The sequence below is a fragment of the Anguilla anguilla genome, chromosome 1 (assembly GCF_013347855.1).
Source record: "Anguilla anguilla isolate fAngAng1 chromosome 1, fAngAng1.pri, whole genome shotgun sequence".
In the NCBI taxonomy this organism is placed as follows: domain Eukaryota; kingdom Metazoa; phylum Chordata; class Actinopteri; order Anguilliformes; family Anguillidae; genus Anguilla; species Anguilla anguilla.
In genome coordinates this window covers 62,521,979-62,545,729 of record NC_049201.1, presented here as the reverse complement: position 1 = coordinate 62,545,729, position 23,751 = coordinate 62,521,979, and the positions used below count along the sequence as shown (strand labels likewise).

Sequence of the window (23,751 nt, the reverse complement as noted above, 5' to 3'; positions counted from 1 at the left end):
TTACTATGCCGTGAGCATGTACGGCATAAATTTCATTTGAATTTCAAATTTAATAAAGCGGGAGGTTTTTAATCATCTGCAGTTTTATTTGTTTGATATTAACATGCTTATTGACCGGGTCTGTTGACCAGCTTGGTCATTACAGGACAGCGAAAAGTTAATTAAAACGACCACGGATTATTCATCATATCATCTGCCTAACCCATGTCGCCTCCTTTATTACACACTATGATGGATGGGGGGTCAGATTAATTTCTCTGTTTCTTCGATTTGGACAGCAGCTTTTTGGGTGTAATTTACAATGGCCGATCAACTCGAGACATGGCCGAATAAACAAAAAAGGGGAACAGGATGGCTCTTAAACCTAAAACAAAAACAAAACAACAGCTATATCAACGCGGATCACAAGATGTTTCAAAAAGTCATGTTCGATGACGGCCATTGTTTAGGCAACAATTATACATGATATTAGGCCTATGATTATTTTTAAAAAATCTATCGACACGTCAAACAGTATAATTTGAGAGTAGTATAAAGTGGAAAGCGAGAAGCGTATTTATTATTATTATTATTATTATTATTATTATTATTATTATTATTATTATTATTATGTAGTGCTATTGGCTACATAGCCTTCATTCAGCTGTTATGAAAGTTAAAAGGTAAAACATGAAAGACTAGTCCAATGATTTTATTTCAATTTGCCAAACAGCTTGAATATTTAACATATTCTAAAAGCAGCTGCAGAAATTAAGACAGGCTTACAATGGCAAAAACTATAATCTTTTAATTTTCGAAAATTTAACATTGTGCTTACAAATTAAGTGCACAAAAACAAACAGTGGAATTTTAAGGACTTGTAGCGATTTAACTACTTTTCCAAACATCTGTTGCACTTGCAAATGAACGTACACATTCGAAAAGTAAAAATAACATTTTGATTTGAATACAGCACAAATAAAAACCGATAACGTTACCTGCTGTAATTACTACGAGAACAACCCATCAATAATGATTATATTAACCAACATAATCTGACTCCAAACCCTAAACTATATTATGAAGGACACATTAAAGGTCTACCAGGAGCTAGCCTTCTGGATTTTCCCATCACCCCGTGTAACGCTAGGTAAACGCGCCTCCCGACCCCATTACCGTCGTAATAAAATTGAAGTTGAACAATTGTACTTTAGTGTAATGCAAAGCAGAAATTTTAGAGATTAGATGTCTACGTACCGTGTTTTTCTCAGAAGCATTATCGATTAAGCTTCGGCGTGTCCAGTTACAGGAGCATGTAAGCTATAATCTGACGACTGCACAGTATCTCCTCCACACGGTGTACTGCTACAACAGCAGCACATGGAAGATAAATATTACTTTGGGAATTGAGCTTAATTGCGATTAACTGAGGAGCGGCTCGGCCACCTCTGGTGTAATCAAAACATGTGTTCAAGCCCTTCGACAAGGTTTAAAGGAACGTGCGAGACTGAAGAGGTGGCTATTTACCTAAAGATTCACGGATAGGTTGGCATCTGGAGAAGCCCGCAGCCACTTGATGCAGCACACTTTCCTTTGTTGATTGAAAGAACCTTGGCGTTTCAGATTGAGAAAAAATGTGACACAAAGATTGAACTTTCTGCATTGCTTTTTCTATGTAGTTTGGTTTACATGTAAGGGATATACATTTAACTATGCTATAAATACCAATATTGGCCCTTAAGCAGGGGTCACTTTAAACATGTTGGGCCCATACTGTGGCCTGTAATTGTTATATGTTTTGTTTTGTTAAAAATTAGAAACTTCAAATGCGCACCCAATAAAAACACCAATGTTCTCTCCTTATCATCCCAGAGTATAAATTTGCATTTTAAACGGTATATTATTGCTCCACATAGCCTATTTAGCTTACTCCAGGAACCCCAGTAAACCTTGCGAACTAAGAGTTCCTGTAAGTTCAAAAGGTGGCGCGCAGGTTGTTCTTTTCGGTCAGGCCCAACTGTAAGCCCCATTGAACAGATGTCCCAATTTAAAACCTTCTTTTCCCACATGTATGGTCTATATTGCCATCATGAAATCAAGCTTAAAACCTGTCCCACTCATTGCCATAATGGCCGCGTTATTCTGGACCACTGAGCACGAACAAAATGTGTTTAATATCGCGTGCTTTCGAAAAATTCTGCCGAGAGAAAAGAAAAGAAACTAGGCTCTGCACCGGGAAATGGATCGAGAAGATTTTTTCAAATATGGTAATTTACAAAGCAACTCAATAATCCGAAGGGCACTTGTAAAAGCCCTCTGCGACGTAAACTGCACGTAATTACCTGCCACCGCAATTAGCTGATCATGGAGAAATTAGATCGCTCAGCCTAGCATAAAATAATGTGAATAATTGTATAAGAAGAATGGACGAGCCCCCACTCTCCCAGAAGGGTGTTTCTTTTTATCAAGACCTAACACAACACCTCAAAATTTAAACGGAAAGGAAATATATCCTATTTTGTAAGTGGAAGTTTCTTTGTATGGTCACCACTGTAAAGAAAACGCGTGATTTCCTTGTGACCATTTTGTTTTAGGCCTAGTTATAGTTGCTTAATTTTGTATACATAAATGTCTTCTGAAGTTACACAAGTCCGCCATTTACTTCATTTACTACCCTTCATTTGTCTTGTATTTCAGAGTGGTAAATTAAAACAGCATAAACCTATACATTTTCTATAGCATATTCATATTTCAAGGTTTAATTTGGAGGGGAACTAATGAATAAAAAATATAAAAATACTAATATTTTGCGTATATTCCAATTATGACATCACACATTTTGATGGAAACGGAATTTTATCCAAATGTTTGGGTTAAAAATAAATTCTGAATTTTAAAACGAATTTTAAAACTATAAAGCAGCAATTGCTTTCTAGACTACCATATATATATATATAGTACGTTATACATTATACATATTTAATATTACACACACACACACACACACACACACACATATATATATATATATATATATATATATATATATATATAGTAGTGAGAGAGAGGGAGAGATTTTGTTTCTTTTTCCATTTTGTGCTTTTTGTATGCAGTATAGGCTATGGGCTATATCAACTTGAATACAGTGATTAATCGCTGCCCTAAAAAGTTTTTGCCAACACTTCAGATTTGAGGTGATCGTACTAAAAGCAAAAGTTGTTTTCAAGATTTTTAGTGACCGCCCACTTGAGCGACAATTAGGTATCTTGCTTCGCATTTGTATTCCATGTTAAGATTAAGCTCAATTTAAAAAAAATGTACCTGAGAAAAAACACAAGTGCAAATTAATTACTAATTGGACCACTGTGAAACATTAAATCCACGATTTTGTATTTATCACGAATAGGCCTTTTGGTCATGAACAGTCTAACCTAACGATGAGTATTTTCTGAGGATAGATACAAAAAACTGTAGTAGGTGTAGTCTTCAAATCACAGCTGAAACGGTAATATTATAGCCTACTGTATTTACAATAACAAATAACCATTCAATCAATTTTCCTCGGCCAGTACAGGCACAATCATTTTAACATCTCCTTCAAGTTATTCCCCGGTTTGCTCTTATCCCGACGTTTCAATCAGTTGTCCCCGAGGATGTAGTCGTGTTACAGGTCGAGAAGGGCTATAAGCTGCTCTGCATTACAAGTGAGTGTACAGCTTAGAGTAACCTAAATATTTTTGGAAGAAAAGCGAGCACATACTTTGTTTATTTCTTTTAATAGCCTACATGGTGGCTTAAATAAACATATTAAATATATTGTCAATTATTAAATATATTTCCATTCTCAAAGAATAAAACATTACAAGTAGGCTAGTGCTTGAGTCAGTTGAACAGAACGGACATCTTATGTTGCGTATTCTTTTAAAAATTCTACTGTTGATTGCATGTATTACGCTAGTTTTCTGTATTAAAATCCGTTAATAGAGCCTGCCTATGTTCATATGATATTAAATACATGAAACTGAACATTTACCAACAGTTTGTTTTCCAGTTTTACCCCTTATTCGAAGCGTTTAAATCTGTTTTTTTTAGTTTACAGTAACTGCACAGCCTTTTTCCTTGAAGTGGTATAACCTACGTCACCAGGACTTAACAGATGTCCCATCGGTCCCTAGGGTCAGCGCTTTCAGTCAACCTAAATAATTGTCCTGTAGTAAGTCTCAGTTGTAAATTCTTCACAAAAGGCCACTCCGCGTGCAAGCTGGCCAGGGATATGTGGGGGCCACCACAGTAGTGACTTAAGAGAGGTGACTATCAACAGACAGAGGGAGGATTGTAACTAATGCACATGGAGGCATATGCACCAACAGAGGACTGAAAAGACAGCATCTAACTTTTGGATGGAATATTAACCATTTAAGCCTCCCCTTTTTACACTCAGTACTCTTGGTGGGGAGTACAGAATTGGTAGCTACAAACTTATATGTAATGGTGTGATAACATTTAGTCGGTTGCTTAATATGGCGCAGGCATTCTGGTGGATTCTGACAGGGACAAACATCCTGCCATAAGAAAACTGGCATAAGACAACAGCAATACATTTCACTTCAATTTAGACATCGATATGTTTTATATCAAACATGTAACCAATTCCATGCCATAATGTCCGGCCTAATTTTTAGGTGTAACTTTCTTATTTCAGTGCTAAAAAACAGATGCCGGTGTTCTTTTACCACAGTCCCTGCCCCTAGAATGGCAATTATACTGCATTGTCAAAGAAAATAAATTATGAATTATCCTTAAGCAATGAGGCATGATGAAATTCTGCATCTGACTTATCACCACTGGGAAAAAAAAAATTCCTTTTGATATATAGCTAGACTCTATATATAACTTCCCTATTTTACTTGAGTGGTGACTATGATGTTCTTTATCTGCTTTTAGCAATGTACTCTTAACTTTCAGATAAGTAATGCAAATATGGATCAAATTTTTTTATTTATTAAGTCTATTCAATTTAGTTTTTACTATTTACACTGAGTTCTGAGGTGTGATTCTAAAGTACCAGACTATTTTTGTGAATCCCTTTCTGTGGTTTGGAGTTTGCAGGTTTTTTAGTTTTCTACAATGGCTTAGCAGTTTATGATTGCAGCTGGGATCAGTTTGATGGCTAAACTGTGTCATGGTTTAAAAAAAATACGTATCTTAAAAAATAGAATTATTTGATCACAGCTAAGTGAACTTAATGCATAAATGTGATTTTATGCGTGGATCTGTGGAAGTGCCACTTTTTTGACACAAGTGTGACGGCTTAAATGGCTGCTCTGCTCACATCGCGGTTCCATCCGTTTGCCGGGAGGTCGAGTAGAGCAGATGTCCGTCTGCTGTGTAAGCTGCCAAGTGAGTCCGGAGAAATAGTGCCACTGACACAAGAGTCCAAATGGCGCGACAAAGGATGTTCAGGAAGCGTCTCTCCGCCTGGGTGAGCCCCAGAGAGGGCCGCTCTTCTGCCAGAGACAGGGAGAGGCAGGGGGAGCCAGAGTGGGGGCTGGAGCTCCATGTGCTGACTTCTGATGTACAGCACACGCATGGCAGTGCAGAGGATTTTACACCATTATGCACATACAGTACACACACACACAGCCACAAACACATCCTTACACATGCATACATACATGCACGATGTGCATGTAGACACACTCACACATGTTCAAACGCGTACGCACACACACCACCTCTCACACACACGCACATGCGGTCTCTCACACGAACCCTGAAACACTTGAAAACAGGAGCAATCACACATACTCTCAAACACACACATAATGTAGACACAGAGCCCAGACAGACACCCATACACTCTGAGACTCACACACACACACAAACTCTGCATTCACCCACATTCATATGTACACACATGCAACTGTTATACACATGTAAAACACACACAACAGACACCATAGACACAGATACAATTTTAGTGCAGACTGGTTAATGATTGAATACTTTTAAAATTAGCATACTGTTTGAGTCTAAATTCAGTCAAAACTGAACAAAATTACATTTTGAAACATTTTAAAATTTAAACTTGGCAATCATTATTACTCTCAGAATTTTCAGTAACCAAGAAAAAAAGTAAAGTGAATGTCTTATTGGTCACCACAATGTTAACTTTTTGTGGATGCAGGAGTTGTGATTGTTGATAGCAATCATTTCTTACTTATTAAATGTACAATTTGGCTTATTGTGCCTTTCTCTGTCCTGCATTTGCATTTGTAAATAGCAAGTTACATAGACATTTATACATCTTGAGTTATGTAGAGTCTATTTCATCAGTATTCATTTAATGACCAAAATATATAAAAATTTCTTAATCAAATTAATATGCTGTGTAATGTGAATGTAAAGTAAAATACTGTGAAGACTGATGACTAAAGCATATGCTAGGTTTTGGAAGCAGAAACTGTCTTTTGCCCCTGTTACTGTTGAATAAATTGCAATTGTATGCATTCTGAAGGAAAATATTTCAAATGTTAATGGATTTAAGGGGATCTATGTTCAGTAATGCCACACATTTATGTTACAGAACTGTTACAGAACAAAGAAATCTCTGACATAATTTAGTCGGAAAGTCGGATAAGTTGAGTAAGTCTTAAATGTGCTTTAATGCCTCGTGCTAGTCTTTCTCATGATGGCTTAAATGTAGTTTATCGCTCATTGCAAACAGAAAATATCTTCACCCTCATTTTGTAGTGGGCAAGTTTAAAATTCTTTTACTTAGTCTTTTTCATTGTTTCAGCCAAACTGACATTGTATATTAAAATGTGCTCATTTGCTACTCAAGATGATGGACAAATTGCATTGTGGGTAGATTGGGCTCCATTTTAAAAGTAGGTGTACCCTGTCAAATTCTGTATGTTGACAGTATGGGCTTGCTTTGTGTGGGCTGAGAAAGTGATCCAAACATTGGCTATTTTCCGGCCAGTGAGGTTTAAAAATCTTTTAAATTTTATTTATTTAGTATTGAAACATGGGGCTGACAGGCACTTGGACAATCGAAGCACAGGTGTGCAGCACTGCTGTATTGAGGGGGTGCATTGGACCGTAAAGAATGATATAAATGTCTGGTAGATAAAATGGCCAGTTAACAATCTTTTGACTGCCCTAACCTCTGGGCCTTTGTCAGGGATCGATCAGCCAGCTGCCTCTGGAATTGTCAGCCTGGCCCGGAGCCCTTCTGGCTGGTAAATGGAGTGCACTCTAAAACACTCTCATGTCTAAAGTTTTCACTGGGGGTAAAATGCAGAGAAACTGCATTTCAGTGATGAAAACTTAAATCTGATTGGATCGAATGCGTTGTTTTAACATGGAAATCACAAGAATGTGTGCTCCAAATACACATTAAAAAAGCATGTCACAAAATAAGAAATAGTCTCGAATGACCCAAAGGGAATTTGGATCTGATCAGTAAGATCAGTGGTGATAGACCCATCAGGAAAGAGAGGAAGCATCCTTTCTTCATAAGCCTCTGTTTTGCACTGATGTTTGATGGTGATAATATCTGTTTGGAATTTTAAATACTATAGTCAACAGGTACTTGGTATTTATAGTCATTTTAAAGCTTTGAGAACATGTAACCAACATGATGGCTGACATTGTCTCTGCTGCCTTCTTGCACAAGTAGTAAAATTATAGGACATATAAAAATTCCAATGTGACATTAAAGACATATAAATATAATTGAGTACACTTCAACCAAAGAGGAAATGTACTGTAGCATGAGAAATTGATATGAAATCTCATGCTGACAACAAATTTTCTTCCATTTAGAATAACAAATAACAATGACTATAAAGAAACATATCTATTATTCAAAGTCAGCGAATGCGTTGTTAATAACAAATTGTCTTTCAGTGCTATTGATCTGTCTTATAAATGATTTAAAGTACAAGGATAACAATGTGACTCTGACCTATAAACAATATTTCCATGAAAGATTCATATGGGCCCATAAATGGCACTAGATCCAGTCTATTGTGTTGTGTAATTTGCACCGAAAGTAGTTATGAAAGAAAAACAAGCAGGGTAGTAATTCCAAAGAGTGCGCACAGTGGTGAAAAGACATTCAGAGGAAGTAGTTGGCAATGCTGCCGTGGTAACGGTTGCTCCTGGCACCTGCCCTGTCCACTACATGCCCAGGACCAGAACAGCCACAGCTGTCATGCTGGGGATGGGCTGCCCCTGTTCCGCATCACTCTGCCAGTCTTCTTGTCGTCCCATTGTCTGGGCGGGTCATCTCTGACGGGCACGGTTCTGTTCACGTTCCCAGATCAATGAAAGGATCATCACCAGTACTCATTCTATTCTTGGTAGCTTTGTTCTCTGACTTTGTCTCCTCATATTCTCTTTAAACAAATTTTGTTCAGACCTTGGATTGAAGGATTTGTTTTGTAAACAATCTGTATTGTTCGCTTTCATCCAGAACAAGAATTTTCTTGACAACTGAATCTTTTTTCTCAAGCGTTTAAAAGCATTCAGTAAATAATATTAGTTAAAGGAAGAAACTGTAATATGTTTTCTGTGATAGATTATTCAAGAGATGGAGATAGACTTGCAAAAAAGTTTGCCCAAGCAAAATCTTTAGTATGTTAACCAATGATAGTTTTTGTAAGTGCACTTGTTTGTGATAGCATGTAAAAAGAAAACATGTTTGCTGTCAATAACAACTACTGTAGCAACTGTGGTAAAAGTATATGTATCAAGGCATGTCCAATTTATTTACATTCTGAGGGTTTAGGAGCCGAAAATTGCCCTCCCTCATGTGGATTTATATTAGAGTCAGAAAGGTAATGACAAACTTAAACATTCTAAAAGTAGTTTTACTGAGGCTCGTCTCTGCCGTCCGGTCATTTTATTGACACTCTCTGAGAGCAAAGCTCTGCTCTCTGTCAATATGGCCAGCAGTCTCGGAGACAAATACGCCAGGCAGCTACATAAAGTTAAGTACTTGGGATTAGCCCCGGTTTTTGAACTTCCAGTAATTATCCTCTCCAAGGCATTTTGTCCGTCCGGGATAACTGTGGAAGTCTGTGTCTGCCTGTCACTTCTGAAGTGTGGGAGGAGAGAGCAAGCAAGAGGCACAGGAGGAGAAAAAAATGTTTGCCTTCATTGTTAGTTTGATAGCAGAAGGGCAACAGGGGACAAGGATGAACTCTTTTGTTGTTTTTCTGCAACAGCAGAAACTCCAGCCTTAGAGATTGCTGATGATACAATATTCACAGTACTTCAGTAATAACTCCTGTAGCTAAAGGAATGTATCCTATTTTCTTATTTTACTTCTTTAAAGAGTTATGTGTGTGTGTGTGTGCATGCATGCGTACGTGCGTGCGTGTGTGTGTGCTGTGTATGTGTATGTATTATGTGTATATGTTTTAATGAAGCTGGAATAGTTTGAGGAACTATTATCTATACATGCATGATGCACAGACGCAGAATAGATAATGGGTAACGTGTTAATGGGTCACTACTGTATGGTAATACCTAATCTTAGGCTAAATTATTTGTTATTCAGAATGTGTCCCTGAAAAACATACAAGGCACACACTACTGTGCCTTACTTATTATGAGTAGGGTGGCAGTGTAGCATAACAGTTAGGGAACTGGTTTTACAGCATCAGTTTGAATCCCTGGTGGGGCACTATTATTGTACCTTTGAGTAACATACTTAACCTGAAATTTCCGGTAAATATCCAGCTGTATAACTAGGTTGTATGGAAAAAGAATATACTGTACGCTGTGTACGTCACTCTAGAAGAGTGTTTGCTTTAATAAAAATGTCAGAAAGAGAGAATATGGTATGTAAGAATTAATTGCTTTTTAAATAATATAAAGCCAGCTATACGTGCATATAATATTTAATACATAGATTTTATATGTGATGTTAAATTTCATAATCTAATTAAATTATCTGTCATAAATTACTAAATGGAGTGTACCGTACAAATAACTACCCTGCCATTGTGTCCTCCAAGTTGTGTTATCTAACTGATAGACTCACTTCTGAAAGTTTCTTTCTGTGCTCCCTCAGACAATATAAACAGTAGCTGAACAGCAGGAACCAGAATGATTTAATTAGGGTTCAGGCCACCATTTCCCTGAAGAGAAAGTGTCTTTTTCCATTAGGTTTGTTTATCATACAATCTGTAGGCTCCTTTGTCCTTCCCTTCCTTGACTATTGTTTTTAATCAGGCAGCATCCTTCCTCTTTGCTTATAATTTATGCTAAATTGACAGGCATACCGGGCAGGTATCCCAGGAAATCATTATGTCGGAGCCTAGGTCACTAAGCATCACTGTCACCAGGCTTTGAGCTTATGATTATTCTGGGAGAATTTAATTGCTACAGGTCTATATTTTTTAACCCGTCTCTTCTGTGCATATAAAAAGCATTTTCCCCACCCATGCTGTGTGTTTGTGTGTGTGTGTGTGTGGTTTTTTCTGTTTTTGTTGTATTCTTGTTTTATAGCATATTTTTTAAAATAAAGAATCTCATAGTATTGCATCGAAATTGAAAGCACATAATACTTAAATCCATTGCTGATGTAGTTCAGTTGAACGGAAGCCTCAATGTAGACCAAGTAAAAGTTCAGAACTTATGTTAGCGTAACATCCTGAGAGTAGCTTTTCTTTTTTGTGTCTCCTCCACCTCCAGGAATTATTTGATGTCATTTTATTTGATATTAGCCACACTTTATTATTCTTACCTGCAACCAGAGAGCTCAGGAAATCAGCATATCACAGGTGTATCAACAGGTCTCTCACTGTCTCCATAAAATGTTCAAACATGTTCCATTTGTGTCATTCTGTTCTTTTGCTAAATACATAAAGTGTATCTGTCAAACAATAGCCCTTATACACATGATTGGCTTTTTAAATTCATCTGGCACTCTGACATTTCTGGACCAACCAGTTTATGAAAACTTGAAATATAAGTAAGATTATGATTTGTGTGTGTGCGTGCGTGTGTGTGTGTGTGTGTGTGTGTGTGCGTGTGTGTCTGTGAGTACGCGCAGGGTGGGATGGAGTGGGTACAAGGAGGGAGCAGCGACACACATCTAGCCTTGCAATTTAATCACTGTATACCCAGGGAAGTATTGACAGTTGTCCTGTGGAAGCTATTAAAGTTGCTGTCCAAGGTTAAATGAAATTGCAGTTTATCAGGGAAGCATTGAGAAAATAAGGGAATCTGTTCATGGCTGTTGATTAATGTGGAGCGTGATCAACACAAGGGGTTCATTAAGCCATACATCACAGGGGTAATTCAACATGTCATCACGCCTGCTGTCTCTTCCCCTGACACATTGTGAATGTGTGTGTGTGTGTGTGTGTGTGTGCGTGAGTGTGTGTGTGTGTTTGTGTGTGCGTGTGTGTGCACGTGTGTGTGTGCGTGTGTGCGTGCATGCATACATGTGTGCTTTTGTATGTGCGCGTGTGTGTGTGCATGCATGCACGCATGTGTGCATTTGTGTGTGTGTGTGTATGTGAGAGAGAGAGAGAGAGAGAGAGAGAGACACTCCCTATGGTCATTCTTGTCAGGTGACACAGATTGTATCAGGACAGTGTGAACATGCCCCCATATGTATCTCCATTGTGTTCCACATGGGCCTTTGATTTATTTATTCACTGCATCACTACGATAAGAGCAATGTGGCGGTCTTCACTCCCTACAGACCATGAAGGGGTAGGGTGGGGTATGTTAAAAAGGCATGTGAGAAAAACATTTTTTCAGACACTATATTGTTGATATTTTAATTTTCTTGCAGACATCCATCAGTTTAGTATTGTCTCGTTATATCTGTTTAGAGTAAAAAAAGGACAAAAAAAAATCTGTTCCCAATATTTATTTTTTCTATTATATATATTAGATGCAAGAGCGATCTTTCCTGGTCATTCTCTACCACAGAGTTCTTTTGGTCGCAGCACAAGAAAATCTCACGTCCTCTGCCTTCCTCAGAACCAAATCCTGTTTAACCCTTTTTGCTTGATATCCTTAATTGATTTTTCTCATCCTTTTTTTTCTTCTCCCTGCTGCCAATTGCCTTCAGTGTCCAGCCTCCTAATCATGAGGCTTTTTTGATCTCTTGCAGTTTTTGCAGGCAGCAGACATGCATAAATAAGGGTATGCTAATAAGGCCCAGTTCCTGATGTCATTTATTATCAGGGATTTGTTTACAGGGGGATAATTGATGACGCCAGGGGGACAGCGGAGAGTCGGACATGAATCACAGCCGACGAGTCTCTTGATAAGGAGCTGAAAGTCGGCTGTAATTAAGCAGGGCACTGGAGACCAATTGTTTGTAGAGCGATTTTGCCAGGGCTAATTGACACTAATTGTTTAATCTGATTTTCTTCCCTTCCACACCACGACCAACGTGTGAACAGCAAACTCCTCCGCTCAGTCATCCAGGGAGGTGCATTAATATAGCACTGTATAGTCGGGGGGGAGTGTGGGCATTTTGGAATGTGCCCCCGTGTGTTTAATCAATGCACGTAACGGCAGACATGCACCTCCCTCCCCCTCCCCATCTGTGAGTAGGCAGTGACAAAGACAGGAAAATGAATTGGGGAGACTGACAGACACGCTGTCACAGGCATGAATGAGTCTAGGTTATTGGGTAACACTGTACATTTTGGCATGAAACAGACATAAAAAGTGTTGTTCTTCTTAAAAAAAGGTGTTTTTCTTAATGTAGAAAGACACCTTTGAGGCTATTGCGACCGAGAAAGTCTGGAATACCACATTCTCAGAAATACCAAATTCATCATGAAAGAACAGAGCATTACCAATTTACCAACTTCATTAATGTTGGTAAATTGGTAATGTTCTCCAGACATGTTCAGACCAGAGATGCAAAAATATCTCCTGAAATTAAAAAAAAAAAAAACTGTTGAATAAATCCCACTCTCTATCAATTTATCCGTGTACCAGAACTTGATTTGTCAGAGTAGTTGCGGGGACGATCTCTTTAAGAGTGCTGATTTATGGGATTTTCACTTGGACCTATAAATTAACACAGTAATACCTATTGCCCTTCCTCTCCTCCCAGTCACCCCTCCAAATACAATGAGTGTTAACTGGTGGGGTGCCACACTTGGGCTGATTTAGATGCCGGCGCACATTAAAAAGCATGAAATCCCTGCTCAGTTTTGTGAATTTACCATATTTCCCATGTTACATTGCAGATACGGAGCTCGAGCACCCAGGCTTTTAAACCTATTTCAGGGCTTGGGCTCTATATTCTAATTTGCTGATGCCTCACTGAAGAAATAACATTGGACACACATATACAATCGTGCTGATATAAAGGCTTGCAGCATGCACACTCCCATTTTATATTGCTTTACAGGGCTGTAACTGAGGGGAGACTCCATCTAATCACTGAACTGCTTTGTCATTATCTATGATTAACAAATTAAAGCAACTATTTGATTTCATACTTTGTTCAGAAGAAACCTGATTGAACAAAAATGGAATAATGTATGAATATAAAATGTATAACGTAGGCCTACATGCATTAATCATGTTTAAAGATAAAGCAATACAGTAGCTGTATTGAATACCATCATTGATTGCATGCATACGTGCGTGCATGCATGTACAGTATGTATGTATGTATGTATGTAATCAACCCTTCTTTTTCCTATGTCCCTTTATGCAATAATCAGTTCTAATGTGAACCAAATATTGTGCAATCTGGTGGCTCACCGCAGTATTGTGGAAAATTCTGTTCAGAGAGTTTACCCCATGGAGAGTTTGACTCAGCTTGGCTGAGTGAAAATATCGAAATAATGACAGTATCATCTTTAGCAAACTGTACATGTATCCATTTAGAATCGATTGCTCTACTGAGCCAGGTAGGCCATTATACATTAGGGACCCAGAAGAAGCTAAATCTGCCAAGTCTCCCAACTCAGGCAGCTGTGGAAAGGATATGACTGGAGATGCTAGAAATATGTACAAAATAGTACAGGGATGAAACATATATAATCCTATCAGCCCAAGAACACGGATTAGCAATGAATACTGGCTGAGTTTATTTAGCAATAATTGATGGCTCAGTCACTAGCATGATAACATGGACTGTGACTGGGAACAAAAACATTCAAAACAGAAAAATTAAACAGACCTTGAAAAAAGTTGAAGAATTTTAATGGAAGAATTTAATGGTTTTACTCATTGTTAATTTAAAATGTCAACACATTTTTTCACAGTGTCACTCACTGAAAATAAATAAATAAATAAATAAATAAGAATAATCAATCAGCACAGTGATTCTTTTTCATGTGTAGTCAGAATGACACACACACACACACACAACCAAGTGAAAATGCATCTGGAAAATGTAATTCGCTGCTAGCGATGGTTATCCTATGAAATAGATAATCTTCTATGACTTTAAAAGGAAATTCCCCAATGTTATCGTGGACAGCTTTTGAAGCTTACACTGCCGCACTGTGTTTATCTGAGCAGGTTGAATAATGAACTATAAGAACTCATTAGAGACAAGGGGATAAGGCTTCCCTCTCCATCTGATTAGATCCAGCAAGTCTTGAGTAATGAGATGATGATAGATGAATCCCTACAAATGAACATTAGATCTAACATCATTACATTTAACTGCAATTAAGCTTGTAGCTCTTTTTAATTAACACAAACTATGGCAGGATATTAACGATTATTACACGAGGTTATGAAAACAGCAGAGTGCACACCGTACCGTCGCCATGGCCAGGCCGTGCATATGCAGGGTATCTATTGGACACCTGTGGTCGTAAGCAGGCACAGCTGTGGGGAGATTCGGTTATGGCCCCTGAACTGTATTAGGGCTGGAGCTGGTCCGCCCCCTTAGAAACCTCAGCTTGAGGTCAGCCGCATTAGGTCCTTTTACATCCTAGCAATGGGCCTGTGGCTTTCCTCTTTGTACACGGACACGCACAGGTCCGCCATTAGCCCGGAATGACTCCCCTTAGCACAGAGCAGATTTCCCAGTGCTTTTCCCCAGCAGGTGTGTTTTGTGTGCCTGCTTCTCACCATGTTAGGGACCCTAATCTAATGATCTCTGCATCCTATCCCACAATCCAGAGCAGACTCCCATAAAGCTCTGTGCACCTATAACTCAGTACTGTGTACATCTTCTTTCTCAGTAAATATTATCTATTAAGGCTAGAATTTAAACCTCAAATTTAAACTTCAGGCAATCTATGCTTTAGTAATTTGGATATAGTCAGAAGTTTAAAGCTGGTGTTTTCGAATACTTACTCCACCCCAGATTTTGTTCTGTTCAGTTCTGCTCCTTGATGTTATACACCATTGCAGCTACCCTCTTTATAATGCGTCTATCCAGGGACACAAACTGGTGATTAAATGAAGGGGAGGGAGTTTATTTTGCCTTTAATTGGTATGACGGTATCTTAATAGAACTGTTTTTTGTTGTTGGCCATGAGAAGTGGTAAAGGATGACTATTTGAGCTTGGGACATTTCAAAGATTAAAATATTATTCATTTGTTAAAATGTTTTATTTATGTTTGCAGCAGTGGTTTAACAGGTTAACGCAATTTGTGTGTGTGTGTAGTCTCATTTAGTTTTGGTTTTAGAATGCTTTCTGTTAATACTGCTCTTTTGTTGTTAATTTTGATGATGTAGAAACCGCTAACACAGTGATCATGTCTGAAACAGTATTAGTTCCGGCAAACTTTTACCTGAAGTGTATGCATCTCAAATTGGCTGATTTTATTGGAGGCCGTTTTAGTGCTGCATTAAGCGTTATTTGCATTTCAATTAACATTTATCTTGTCCGTGTCTGTTTTCAATGAAGTTTTCTGATTTATCGAGGAAGACTGCCTTTACTTTGTGCTGATAATTGGATGCTATTGAAAGGATGAGTTTCATTGATTTTGTCAATGACCGCGAGCATTAACGGACCAAACCTTAGAGTGTCGGCTAGGTCTGTGTGGAGCCAGGATCAATGCCTGTGAATCTTCCCTCTTGGGTTTTTTTTATTTACTTTAGTCTCCATTGATTGAAACGCGCGATAGTTCAGGCCGTTTTTGTCACTTTGATGCAAACTTTCATTATTTCTCTGTGCGACTGTCTTTATTTTCAGCAACAATTCAGTAAATACCCTCCTTCCCCCCATTTACATAATGAGGGGAATCGCTTTGACCTGTCTTATGGGGTCAGCCATGGACCGCAGTCTCTGAGATTGCTGCTCGCTCAAAGGAAAGCAAGAAAATATAATGGTACATGGTTGAAATAATGGATGATTGATTGCAAATGATTTTGTGAGAAGCACAATAGAAAATAGCAAACAAATACATATTGTCACCAAGTTTTGTAAAGTGAAATGGATTGTGGGTGAATAAATGTGATTATCAGACCAATTCCTTGTGGAAATGCAAGGTGTGAATATTGATGGTTTATTAGGAATGCAACACTCATGCATGTGTGTCTGGGTTTTGTTTATATTGTCCTTACCTTTTTTGTATTCAGCTGATGTTCCCTTTCTGATTTGGCGCTTGTATTGACTAAACAGAAAATCTCCCTTTTTCATCCTTTTTTCAATGTATTACTTGACTTCAAACGGATAACCTGTGGAATCTGCCTTGTAGTTACTGCCTCTCCCAATTCATATTACGATATAGCATATGTACTTCGTGGACATTGGGTAGGCCTGCTTTTGCCCTGCTTATTTCCTGCGGAGTTGGGAGAAAGGTCATCGTCGTGTCCTAGTGGGATTGTCCCGACTGAATGTAATCAGGAAACACTTGTTATTCTGGGGAGGTGCATTTTCTTTTATTTGCTGGTCGAGAAGTTAATTTCCCTAGTGACCTTTGTGTAATAAAATAGTATTATCTGTTTCAGGAGGGACCAGGAGGGAGCAAATTAGCTTTCCGACAGCGCGTTGTCACCGAGGTGATCAGCCCTTATAAGTTTATTTGCTTTAATTAGATTAACAGTGCAGGGCAGACAAGAGGCTGTCTGGGAGGAACAGTATGCTTGAAGAACTGAAATGGTCCTAATGGCATTATGTATTGTGACACAAGGGCAGGGCGTTTGCACTGTTTTGCATTTCAGGGATCATATTCTTATTAATTTAGACGATTTTAGTTTCGCATTCCAGTTCCACAACCGTTTTTTTCTGTCAGGAGTTATGAAGAACCAAATTTTATTGTCATCTTGAAAAAAAGATTTTATTTGCATCTTGTTAGTGACGTATAAAAAGAACCGAAACTAAATGCAACTGGGTATTGACTGGGTAAATGAAACTAAGACTGGGTACTCATTGGCATGTTTTGAGGTATAGTGTTGTCATAGAGCTTGTATTGAATCTCATATGCTTGAAAACATTTTTTTTTTTAACCGGACTGGGAGCATTAAGTCTGGGCTTCCCGGCCAAAGCATTCAGAGCACACATCCATTACTTGGAGAGAAGAATCTGGTGACTAAAGAAGTTATTGTGACCGTTTCTCACACCTAGACACGAACATATGCCATTTGATACCCTAGAATTTGTTTCAGCAATTCTTTTTTGTTAATCCTTTCCCCGTGTTCCAGTGAATTAAGTGTTGTTTAAAAGAAATCTCTGGTATTCCATTGTGTCAGGTAAAGCTTTGCGGTCGACAATAATCTGTCAGCATGGCACAAATGACCTATTAGGTTTTTCTTTTTTTTTTGGTTTTCTTTTCTTTTTACCCTGATGTGCAAAGCAAAATTATGACATCATCCATTTTTAACTCCTTTTAAGTTCTGTTTTTTCACTGACTGGGCCATGCTATAAGAATATCTTAAAACAAGAACTGGGAAAACTGGGAACATCCAATAATAATAATAAATTAGGACACAAGAAAAATGCCATTAAAAGGTCTTGCACAACTGGCAACAGACCATAACTTTGGTGAAGAATAAACTTGGGCTAAGAATCTCCATGTCATTAGTCTCTCTCTCTCTCTCTCTCTTTCTCTCTCTCTCACTCTGTTTCCCTCTCTATCTCTATCTCTCTTTCTTGTTCTCTCTGCCACTCTTTCTCTCCTTCTCTATCTCTCTCTCTCTCTCCTTTCTTCTTCTCTCCAGTGCAGGCCGTGAGGGTGAGCACCAGGGCTGGAGGCCAGGAGGGAAGCCCAATGCATTGCTGACCCCAGGAATCTCCTTTATTATCTGCCCTTTGTGCGCGTCCTCCTCGGCTGACCTGTCAGATCATTGAGGCCCCGTCACAGCCACCTACATTATATCCTGTGTAGGCAGGACATTCATGCTTTTAGGGGTTTTTGTAGCCCCCCATTGTCATTCACGCACTGCTGAGAGCTGGGGCCGAGGATGTGAGAAAGCTGGCCCCGGCATTGTGTCCCTCTCCGCTCTTTACCAGCTCCACGGGGGACTTCCTTTTTAATGTCGGGGTAATCCGAGGGCCCGGGACCTGGCCACAGGCGAGCAGGGGTGGGGAGTTTGGTGGGCAGGGGCTTAAATCTGCCCTAATGGTGGGTTAATGTATCGCCGCGGTCCTGCCCGGTGATCTGCGAGCTCACAGGTTTCAGCCACAGGGATGTGCTGTACGCACGCGGAGAGAACGGCAGAATTTACGAGCTCGGCCAATGCCCTGATGCAGGGACGCAGTCTTTTCATGGGGTGCTTTAGGGTGTTTTGTCCTTAAATTCGACTAATGAACTTACCTAAACATTGCTGTCTTTTACTATGCATCATCTGCAGTATTTGGTATATAACACCCAGACTACTGTGTCTGTGAATACAGTTATGAGGGAAAAGCAACAGGGCTTAATATCCTCATATATCCAGTATACAGATGAATACTTGAACAATGTTTAAATATCCTGTTCATAGTACAATGCTTCACTTGGGAATTTAATCTGCAGCCTATTGTTGAAGGCCAGACATTTAACTGCTCCACAAAGCCACTGTAGGTACATATATGTTTGTTTGCTGGGAGTAGAGGTGGTAATAAGAGTTTAGTTAAATTGAGGTCAGCATTGTTGTGTGGCTAGTTTTATGCTTTCCTACAGATTGTGCTTTTAAACATGAAATTGCAAAGCACGCTTGCTGCGAAGTATATTGAGCTAAAAGGTCAAAGGTTACAGCGTATGCATGCACAGTATTGACATCCTGAAGTGAATTCTGTACAGGTCACGGCGTAAGCAGCACGGCGCGATGTCTGTGTGTGGCGTGAAGGCGGAATTTCCCTGAGACGGCCGCGATGGTTGTCACAGTGGGACCTGCTGCTGATGTTAGGGATGTCAGGAGCATGCTGGGATAATCTCATTAAGCGTGACTCCTCCGGCATGTTTCCCAGCAAGGGAGAGCAGAGCTTTATGAGGAGCTGACGTACCACACGCAAACTGCTCCTGTATCCTGAGACGTGGACACACCAAGGGCGGGTTAATGGCCTGACAGGGTCTGGCTTTAGTACGGCACAATCTCTAAACGTTTGCTCAGGTTCAATCAACATTCACCATTTTATTTACTGATAAATGTCAGTTTTCTCCGCAGACAGTACAGCAGGTTATTTTGGGGGGTATGTGAAGTCATTTATGAGCGTGGTAGCAGTTGTTATTTTTCCTGCTCAAAGGACATCATTTTTGCTTTCATCTCAGCATTTTTCGATGCTAAAACAAAATGTGTCTGGTTTTATTCTTCTCATTAGTAGGGCTGATAAAACAAACACCGAAATGCAGACATTTAAGCAATTAATTCTCAGTCATTTTATTTATTTTTACCTTTTTTGATTGTACAAAGTATTTCCAAATTTTACATGAATTCTCCCAGTTTCTCCTGGAACTTCTAACACATGCAAAAACTCAAGTTACAGTGAAGCAAGAATCATCTGCTTTTTGCCGGCAAAAGTTTATGATCTTAAAACTTTTTGAGCTGGGCAGACAGGAGCTTCAGCAGCAATTATATCTTTTTTTAGGTCACTTGGACTAAACAGTAATTTTCTTTGAATGTGCTGCTTGCGAGATGAAAGCAGGAGTTGGTCTCTTCACGTGTAGGAGGATCTGTTTACAGGAGTTGACAGCTACATGTGGTGGTACAAAGCTCAGTCATTAGTTAAAAAAAGAAAAATAAGAAAAAGCAAATTGCACTTAAAGCTCTACCCACATTGTTATGACAGTCCCTGTCTCCTATTAAATGATGTAATTCATTGTGCATGTTTTTTCACTTTAGTGTAAAACAAACAGATTCGATCATGTCGCATGACTGGCACAAAACATATACATTAATTACTCGGTGTGTGGTTTGCACTCGGAACTGGTTTTAGTAATCAATTACAGCCTCACATTTTTAGAAGAAAGTAGCCATCTTTGCTGGATGTAGAGAAATGCTCCACCGTTGAGGTCCTTGTCAATCAATCAAAATAAGTCTTTATCTTTAGACACATCATCGCAGCAGTTAAAGCAAACAAAAACCTATTAGTGATTCTGAGCAGAACGAAAATACAGAAGGAGGAGGTTAAAGCAAAATAGCAATGACTAACAAAGAGCAATCCATTGCAAAGCTGCAATCAGCAGCTAAAGATCAGCTGTCAGGATGTGTTATATGCCACCATTTCTATATGAATAACATCTTAGAAAATAAACAATTGTGGATAATTATTTACAGACGCAGGTGCGCACACACATGCATACACACATATGCACTCACGCGCACACACACACACATACACACAAACACACACACTCACACACACACACACACACACACACATATGCACTCACGCACATGCACACACAGACACACACATACACACACACACTCACACACACATACACACATGCATATATTGTTCCTAAGTTACATTACATTATATTCAGTTCCAATGTCATAATTATCTTTACAAAACAGAACAATGAAAATTATTGAGCCGTAATAATTTATCCTTTGACCATCTTATTCGTATGTAACTAACAGCAGCCATAATAATCACTGCCTTTAGAAAATACAGTCAAAAGAATCCCACTCTTTGCTGCAATAAAAAATATGTGTTATGGATCCTGGATGTTACATTTTTAATATCAGTGTGTGCCTAAGCAATGCTGATATAAAATAATATGTTTAAATATACAATAAGGAAATCAACATTCTCTTAAATTGGTTTCTGAAAGTGCATTATGATGAGAATCTGCAGCTTTGCACAACCTGTCCTCTCAGGTCACACTGTAGTACTTGAAACAGGTTCATTTGCTTTAGGTATGCTATGTGGAGTGGTTTGGTAATTTTCCAGAGCTTCAAATTCAGATTCCACCTTGTCCATCAGCCACAGTAAAACATACCTAATTATGGATCCAATCTCCCTTCCTCGTTAACTGTTCTCCGGGGAATTCCAAACAACCTCTCACCTCAGGCAGCGCTATCAAAACATTGTAGAAATGTCAGTTCAATGGGACCGCGAAATGCAAACAGCACTCAGCACACAGAGAATCCTGACTAAAACCACTGCCAAATCTACAGAGCATCCACCAGATGAAGACTAGTGCCAGAGCTACCAATGTACATCGTGTCCATTTAGCAGACAGGCTATTTTTATTAGATTCAAACAATGATTTGCAAATCGTCAAGCAGTCACCATTATTTTTAGGCGGTCACAGGCCTGCAACACATGCACATCAAAATACGGGTGATCCTTATGTGTTGACACAGCCAGCCAAATTAAGATAAAATGGAATTAAACTAGAATATTAAAGTATTTATTGTGAAGATACATTTCTGATGTAATTATGTCATAACATCAACCCTCATATGAAATGCTGCCTTAAATTGCCTTGGTGGTTGCTAATTTATTGTTTTGTTGCCCCTGTCTCTAATACATTATCTTTTTGTTCTTTTACTTTCTTCTCGGTTTATGTATGTAAATATTAATTCAAACTGTCCTGAACTTCATGACTTCACAGTGATTCATTAAATTAATCATAATGCTATACTATAGAAAGAAGGAAGGGAGTAAAAATAAAGAAAATACATTCTCATGCCAGTCTGTAAATTTAAATTACTACAGACATCTTAGAAGCCAGACTCAGTGAGGCTGAGATCTTTTTTATTAAGCTAAATACAATGTAAAATCAGTTTGAAAATATGTCCTGATGGTTCAGACAAATGCCAAAACAGAATCAGAACATTGGACTGATAAAATTATGGTTCTAGTGAAGCTCACCAGAAGATATTTTGTTGTAACCCAGACTGATTTCATTAATAGATGCAATGAGGTGTCAAATCCCATTGACAGCTGGAATGAAGCTTCATTTAGCCTGGCCTGGTCTGCCTTTCTTTGTCCACTACTATGCAGGAGCTGTATACCTCCAGAAGTAAAAATCCTACTAAGAACACTTGAGAATTCTGATCCAGGGGAAGCAGGGCACTGGGCTGAAAGCAGATGAGAGATGAGAGGAATCAGAGAGTAGAGCACCAAAAACAAATGCTCAATGCACCCATTTAACAAAAGACCTGAAGGGCCTGGCACTGACATGCCAGCCAAACAACTATGCCACACGCCCTCAGAGAAACAATATTTTATATTCCTGATTTAATCAGTCTTTTCGCTCCCCCAGCCTGAAATCACACGCACACGCATGCACGCACACACACACGCTTATGTTAGAAAAAGATACATGTTTGTTTGGCCTGTCACTCCGTCCGGTGGTCTGTGGCCTTCCAAGGATTCCATATCTCAGGGGGATTTCGAGGAAAGTCATTTCAGTTGGAAATCTTCCTCGGCAGAGCGCGGCACTTCATCAAGGGTGAAGACTCCCTGGCTATCAGCGATGTATCTGTCCGTCTGATAAAGCCCTCACCCTAGTCCCTGCACTGGAACTTCCCATCATAAATAAAGCCCTGTAGAAAGGGGGCCTTTGTCACTGTTTATCTGCCTGGTCTTTCTTCCTCGCCCTTGATTTCCTCTTCAGAAAATTGATGCACCCTTAAATTGAAGCGGGGGGACTTGACAGGTAATGGTTAGCGTGATAACTGCTCAGATTTCATCAGCCAGCGTTTTTTTTTTCTTTTTTTTATCTGTGGGTGCAATTGTAGGAACTTTCAGCTAGATTACCTGTCAGCTAGTGCATCAGATAAAAAAGACGTGCTGCGTAGATGCTGGCACTGTCAGCACTGATAGGGAGAGAAGAGGCCCGGGGTGGGAGTGGAGCAGTGCACAGAAAATCAGGAACGGGATTTTATCTCTGGATATCAGGCTTTTATTATCTGGATAAAGGTGTCTGCCAAATAAATACATAAATGAATAATATCACCAAATACTGCTATGAAATAGCTCTCCTTTGAGTGGTGAATGTTATATTTATTTCTATGATTTTACCTCTTTTCGTTTCAATGGCAGGAGCCATGCTAGATCTTAAATTTGGTGAGAAAGTACCGTATTTGAAATGTATTTCCAGGTCCGTCTTCTGCAGAACAATTATTTATCACTGTGGCTTTTCATGATGGCAAAACTGTTTTTAGGTTCTTTTAATATTTGGATGAATTTTTAGTATGATTATTTGAACATACAATTCAGTTATGTGATATGTATGCTTCAACTAAGATTTTTGATGGATTTTGATAGAAGTAAATGTGAATAAATTATTCTGCTCGTTGATGCATTTGCTGTTTTTTCCACGACGTGCAGGAACTGCCACCATGGGCTATGCATGGCAAATTGTGGTCACTCACTCACTCACTCACTCACTCACGGACGACCTGTGGGACGCATGCGCAGG

At 39.0% G+C, this 23,751-nt stretch overlaps 1 protein-coding gene and 1 long non-coding RNA gene across 2 annotated transcripts in view; one reads left to right on the top strand and one right to left on the bottom strand.

The window, feature by feature from the left end:
* The window catches only part of sp8b (sp8 transcription factor b), a 5,360-nt gene extending 3,976 nt beyond the window's left edge, over positions 1-1,384 (bottom strand). Inside the window, exon 1 of the mRNA XM_035392536.1 lies at positions 1,237-1,384. The gene's annotated coding sequence lies outside the window, so the exon portion shown is untranslated. The remainder of the gene's footprint in view (positions 1-1,236) is intronic.
* The window catches only part of LOC118213579, a 25,387-nt gene extending 1,636 nt beyond the window's left edge, over positions 1-23,751 (top strand). Inside the window, exon 3 of the long non-coding RNA XR_004762452.1 lies at positions 18,110-23,751. This is a non-coding gene — a long non-coding RNA (uncharacterized LOC118213579). The remainder of the gene's footprint in view (positions 1-18,109) is intronic.